The following is a 7,500-nucleotide window of genomic DNA, read 5'->3' as shown; positions in this document are numbered from 1 at the left end:
TGCACTTATATAAAGTATAGTGAATAATTTATATAATAAATTTAGTAGAGCCAACATGATCAGAAGGAAATACATTAGTGGAAATGGGGATATTTGTGTTGTTTTGGGAATTTCTTCATTGAGATTTGGGGATTTTTAGACTAACACATCTGGCAACACTGCCTATAAAGTACCTCTCTGCCGGACACTCGTAACGGGAACAAAAAGCTCTATCTCCCTGTAAGGCTAATGAAAAAAACGTTTCTCAAAGTGGAGAAACTCCGGCGTTCGCGAAACCAATCGAGGACGATCTCACATAAAAGTCACACTGGAGATTAAGACTCTCGTAGAATACTAGGCCACCCTACTCCTTCTACCTCCCAACCCCCTGCTATCACCTCCTCCGTCTATTCTTCCCTCCCACTTCCGCGTTCCCTTTTACTCTTACTCTTTTTTCTCTTCTTTCACAATTTCCTCGATTGATTTACTTCATCTGATTTTCAAAATCCATCTAGTAAATAACATAATTATAACCTAACTTACTGGAGTGCTTATTTAGATTAATAGTCCTTCTTTTGTCATCATAGATAGTGTCCTTGAAATATAATTATCTTAAGACATTTATTTACCATTTGATTTTCATTAATTTATCGACACTTGTTTCTCCCACACAGACGACACCTGATAGGAGACAATGAAGACCACGAGTACCAAGTCACATTAGGAGTGCCTTTAAAACCTAAGATAAACGAAGAAAAATTATACGGATCGCATCTTTGACAATAAAGATGTTGCCATTTGAATTCTCTTTTTTTTTCTGTTACATAATCTACTCCGTTTCATCGACATTTAAACACAACGTTTCACACAATTCTTTGCAGTGAAAGTGCATGTGTCATGACCGAATACAAAAATCAATTGAGGAACGAAGTTATTCATCATTTCTTTTTTTTTTTCACGCAAAGAAAAAAAATCTCCTTTATAATGTTCTTCGCACGTTAAATTTTTAGTGTTTATAAATCGTTCGTATACAAAATTTACAAACAGAATTACCATCTCCGTAATAGAATTAAATCTTTACAGTACATAGACACTGCTTTTAATAATAACTACAGAACAAAAGACGTCTTTCTGTTGGCGAGAACTTCATCTAATCAACGCCTGTTTTGCTTACACCAAATGTTTTGAATTACTATTTAATCAACTAAAAATATAATGAATCTAGTCAACCACTATTCGTAATGACAATTTTTGTTAAAATAGTGGTTGGCTCTCGTACAAAGGTTTTCCAACTCACTTGTTTATCAATAAACACGGAAGGCACAAATTTAGCAATTTTCTTGATGGACGCATAGTTCACGTGACGTGTAACCGTTCGCGTGGACGGCAAGTGTAATAAAAAAAGAGAAAAGACCCAGGGATTAGAACAGAGGAAGAAATATTTGCAAGCAGATTGAAGCAATATTTTTTTTCTAGTCAATCCGCAGTTATGCTTATTGTAAAATGGAGATTTTGTTTGTTTTCTTCGAATGATGTACCTGTCAAAAGACAGTCATGAACTTTTATAAGGTTTAAACATTTTCTGCCTAACTTTATTCAATATTTGTAAATAATCAAGGCCAAGCAAGGGAACATTTATTGAATGCTCTGTATCATTTCATGTTACGAATGTCAAAAGCGTGAAGTCATCCCACGTCAGAATGACAACTTCAGGACACAGCTGGGGTCATGAGCTGCAGTTTCACGATCAAATAAATTGTGCACCTAATTCCGAAGGCTGCATCAACAAAACACGCGTAAAAAAAACTCCAGACTCGTCCTCAGGCCGATAGACAAATAGAGCTTGTAACATTTGTCAAAAACTGGTGAGTGGGCTTTGTTAGTATAGTATCCTCCGCAGTGGAGTTTCTTTGAAAAAGATGGAGCCAATTCTAACGCAGCTGGGCAAAGCTCCTGACCAGTGTTGCCAGCCATAGAAATTTATCCCTAGATTTGGGGATTTTGGATGTCTGATGGGGAGATTCAGTACAAATTTCCATGAGACAGAGAGATGATTAAACCTTTATATTGTTGCAATTAGTTTGCTTGCACTTACATGCAGCAATGTGAGTCATTTCTATGCTGATTTAGGGTCAGATGGAAAATATATTTGTGGACATGGGGAATTTTGGGTGGTTTTGGGTATTTTTTATCACGAGTTTTGGGGAATTTTAGACGCCCAACTGGCAACACTGCTCCTGACGCATACTGTAAATCCGAACGCTGTAACGTTACAGGCCTGCCTGTGACACGCCAGTAACGAAAAGGGAAGTTTTAAGGGCTAAACGACCCATGGGCAAGAACATTTCCCAGAGTGGAATGGCTTGCCTCTCAAGCAAACTTTTGCAAGTGCTGTCGCTAAAGCAAATAACGCTCTTAGAAATTCGAAGGTTTATGCCTGATGCCAAAGCAAATAAACATATAGGGAAACAAACACACATTTCCCAGCGTGTACATAGTATTTCTATATTTTAAATCATCATAAAATACACACATAAAATATATATAATTTAGGGATATCGATAGAGAAAGAATTTTATATGTATATATATACACACACACATATAAATATATATATATATATATATATATATATATATATATATATATATATATACATATATATATATATACTGTATGTATATATACATATATATGTATATATATATATAGATGTATATATATACACATATACAGTATATGTCTATATATACATATATATATATATATATATATATATATATATATATATATATATATATATATATATATGTATTCACACACACACACACACACACACATATATATATATATATATATATACACACACACACACACATACACACACACACGAATGCTAACAGCACAGTAGGATCTCATGAATATGTCCTTAGTAAGTGGATAGTTGATGAACCTCAGTACAAAATCCTTACTATCAAAACAGGGGAGAAATTGCCTTTACAGTTGAAAATTGTTTTCATATTAAAGACGAATTCTATAGGAATGGTTGAAAGTTTTAATAAAATTTTGCATTTTCAAGTATGAAGATTCTCAGTACTTTGTTGTGGCCTGATTGGTAACGTCTCTGCCTGGTAATTGCCAGACGGGGGTTCGAGTCCCGCTCATCAATGTTAGTGTCTTTAGTGTCTGCAACCTTACCATTCCTTTGAGGTTGGGGGGGGGGGTTGAAGGAGCCTATAGGTCTATTTGCTGAGTCATCAGCAACCATTGCGTAACCCTCCCTGGTCCGAGTTTAGGTGGAGAGGGGGCTTAGCCGCTGATCATGTAATATATGGCCAGTCTCTAGGGCATTGACCTGTTTGTTAAGGCTTGCCTCTGCCATTCATGAGCGGAATTTAAACCTTTAAAATCGTACTACAAACAACAGAAAACGCCATTTAAGGGACACTAATGCCAATAACATGATATTTCGGTGGGCAAAACATACAAATACATTACATAAATCAACCGATGCAGTACACAAATTTAAAACAATAACAAGATTGAAATATACGAACCTTGCTCTGGCATCATGATCACAGAAGCCGTACTATATATTCAAATAATAAATTGTTATTACAATAAGACCTTAAACAACTGGTAAATGTGGGGCTTGCAACGGAAGATACGAAAAGAAAACACTCGGCCTCAAAGGAAAATTATTCACGTAACTGTATACTCATCTTAAAATGTTTTAAGTATCTTAGTCTTGATCCTTAACCTAAGAAATGTATATTTAATTGATTAACTTCATTACAGGCGTATCATAGAACTTTTTTACTTTTCTTAAATTCATCTCTTGAAACCCCTGTATCTATTTATGTTTACAATCCAACTATCGTTTTCGTCATTTATTAAGAAATAAAATCGCTGGACTGTTTTATAGGCGAAAGTATTAATATCTTTTTATCTGAGATATGATGCCTGTACATTTCTGCTACAGAATCAGAGAAAGTGAACATGTGACGATCCCTGCACAGAAACTAGAAAGATAACATTATGGGCACGAAGAATAGGCACTTAAAAATACTGGTGATCTAATACAATAAACATACTTTTAAAAACTAGCAGAAACTATCAGTTTACTTCATAACACAGTAATGTTATAATATCACCATCATTATCAGGATAACACATCAATTGTGTGGCTCGTTTTAAAGTGAGAAAGTAGGCGAGTTAAAAAAGCTATTAGGGTAGGTAAAAGTTTTGAAGGTTTAAAGGCCGCTCATGAATGCCAGAGGCAAGGAACAGTGACATTGCCCTATCAAACAGGGCAATGACCTAGAGACTTAACATATATACATATAATCAGCGCCCAAGCCGCCTCTCCACCCAAGCTAGGACCAAGGAGGGCCAGGCAATGGCTACTGATTATTCAGCAGATAGACCTATAGGCACCTGCAAACCTCCCCCCCATCCTCAGCCAATAAAGATGGTGAGGTTGTAACGACCAAAGGGACTAACGAGTTTGACCCGGACTCGAACCCTAGTCAACGTTCACCGGTCAGGGACGTTACCACATCGGCCACCACAACCAACAGGAAAAGAACCCGAGATTCGACACTTTCAATTGTTCTGCTTCAAAGCGACTGAACCTAAAACATTGAAATCAATTATGACGCTCACATTAACCAGGTCTTAGAAAATATTTGAAACCCTCACAGCTTGTGTGCAAATTTATATTTTCTAGAATTATAAGTGCTTAGCCTACAGATAAAAAAAAAAAAAAGTTGAGTCAAAACTTTTCGTATCTCACTAACAAAATTCAAAGGACACATGAATGTGACCTATCAATATAAACAGAGAATGAAAAGCCTACCTTAATATTAATTCAACTTATAAAAAGTCTGAACAAACTTCAACCCCCTTTATAAGTAAATTACCCCTTTATATTTTCAATAAACCCAGAAATAATTCTACAACTTACACGAGACAACCCCTAAATCTCCCACATGGTTTCTTGAACAAGCCATAGCTTACCTAATCCGAGTAACAGGCTTTGCAACTTGAGACGAAGATTAGTAAACTGAGGCGCTACTTTAGAACTTCTGAACAGTTACCCTCCATGAGAAGATTAGTTTATTTTAACGGAAATTTGCCAAGTTATACTTAGCGGGAGAAGATCATAAGAGGCAGAAACACTCAGTTCAATGATGTGATCATCTTACGACTCCGAACTAAGTGACTATTACTCTGAAATCTAATTTATAGGGATTAAGAAACCTCCACTCTGTTCATAACCGTCGAATATTTCTTTTCTTAACGCAGCTCAATTTCCTTTTGTAATCTGAAAACTCATTTCTACTGAGAGAGAGAGAGAGAGAGAGAGAGAGAGAGAGAGAGAGAGAGAGAGATGATTAAAACATGAAAATAAATTATCCAAGAAATCATCTTCTTTGAACATGCATTCAACCCCAAATCGAATACAGCAGGAGTTATTTCTGGATTATATTTAATCGTCTATTAACTTAATAACAAGTCCAATATGCTTAAACGCACTGTCTCTAAATCCCAGTGATGTAGTTAGCCAAATCCATCATTTCCGAAAGATATTTCTCTATGAATGTAAGCAACCCTAAATCAATTGACACAAAGAAAGACCAAGAAAAGTAAAGAGGACTCTTTAAACCATAAGCTCTTTCAAAATCCTAAACGCACACACGGGCGCACAGACATTTCATCCCAACGAACTGATCTGTTCTCTCAATATGAATTTCAAAACCCAGCCCATATACGGCAAGAATGGAAGAAAATAAACACGCACACAGGGATGAAGAAAAAAAACGAGAACATGGACTACCACCTCGTGGTTTCGAAAGACGTCGATGGCAAGGACGAAAAAACGCTCTAGGCAAAATCCACGGGAAATCTCTACCACAATCAGATCACGTCGGGGTAGTGCACTACTGCAGTCTCCCAGGAATTGACCAGAAGGGGCTACAAACATGGAAAAATTGGAAACCCATGGAATAAACAAAAAAATAAAACGAAATACAATATATTAGCGTAACTAGGTCACTAACAGACATAAAAAAATGGCAAAATAAAAACATAAGCTAAATAGTTTAATGAGATTTCTTCTTTCTATCGAACATGCAAGACCTAAAATGGGGGGTGTTCTTTCCTTTTACAATTGCACCCTGACAAACATGGAAAAATTGGAAACCCATGGAATAAACAAAACAAAAATAAAACGAAATACAATATATTAGCGTAACTAGGTCACTAACAGACATATAAAATGGTAAAATAAAAACCTAAATAGTTTAATGAGATTTCCTCTTTCTATCGAACATACAAGACCTAAAATGGCGGGTGTTCTTTCCTTTTACAAATGCACCCTGATGGTTGGTCATTTAGCAATGTAAGGAGCAATGTTACAGGAACTTTGGCAATCTTCTTTATCCGGCGAGAGAACCAAATGAACATCTCTTTTGCACAAAGGCTTCGCTGGTTTCCTGTTTTTGGTATTTAAAACGCGCCAGCGAGATTCACCTCGCTTAAAAGACTAGGGCTAAATTTAGAAACTTTTGCAGAACATGCTACTTAAGATCTGTTAACATTCTGAGCATTGAATGTTACTTTGATTTCCCGAGAGAGAGAGAGAGAGAGAGAGAGAGAGAGAGAGAGAGAGAGAGAGAGATTTTCATATGGTATCTTTTTAATGAAACCCAATATCAGAGAGAAAGAGAGAGAGAGAGAGAGAGAGAGAGAGAGAGAGAGAGAGAGAGAATTTTCATATTGTACCTTTAAAACGAAATTCAATACTGAATTCAGCATGTCTGTCTTCTAGTGCCGATCAATAGCAAAAATATAATATATTTTAGCCACACCACTATCCATATTGATATAAAAAGCTATTATCATCTTACATTTTCTTGCATTACCAAGATACTACCGCTAGTGAGTTATTGGGTCCTTTGACTAGCCAGATAATACCACATTGGATCTCTCTCTCGTTACTGATAATTTTTCCTTTGACGACAAGTACACACAATAGTCTGGCATATTCTTAAGACATTCTCCTCTTTCCTCATACATCTGACAACAATAAGATAACCAAAAAAATCTTTTTCAAGCAATGGGTTAACTGTTGTACTGTAATTGTTCAGAGGTTACTTTCCACTTCATAAGAGTAAAAGAAACTTTTTTAGCTGTGGCAAACAGCTCTTCTAAGAGAAGAACACAACACAATTAAACAATTATTCTCTAGTACACACTATTCTATCTGTTTTAAAGATTTTAAAGGCTGCTCATGAATGGCAGAGAGCTGTTTGAAGCTGTTAAAATACAGAAATATCATTGAAGATTTAGAAATATACATATCCTCATTATCTTAAAGAGCATACAATAAAAAAAGTCAATGGTTACACGCCTACTTACATTTTGCATTGAGTACTTTCCAATAAAAACAAATCATTAATATACAAGTATGTAAGGCCAGCATATTATTACCCATAATTCAGTTTATCAATTCTTGCA

At 35.8% G+C, this 7,500-nt stretch overlaps 1 protein-coding gene across 1 annotated transcript in view; it reads right to left on the bottom strand.

The window, feature by feature from the left end:
• Positions 1 to 7,500, bottom strand: part of LOC137634353 (roundabout homolog 2-like) — a 233,994-nt gene that overhangs the window by 107,114 nt on the left and 119,380 nt on the right.

The sequence above is a fragment of the Palaemon carinicauda genome, chromosome 44 (genome assembly GCF_036898095.1).
Source record: "Palaemon carinicauda isolate YSFRI2023 chromosome 44, ASM3689809v2, whole genome shotgun sequence".
Taxonomy (NCBI): Eukaryota; Metazoa; Arthropoda; class Malacostraca; order Decapoda; family Palaemonidae; genus Palaemon; species Palaemon carinicauda.
This window is presented reverse-complemented; position numbering and strand designations above follow the sequence as displayed.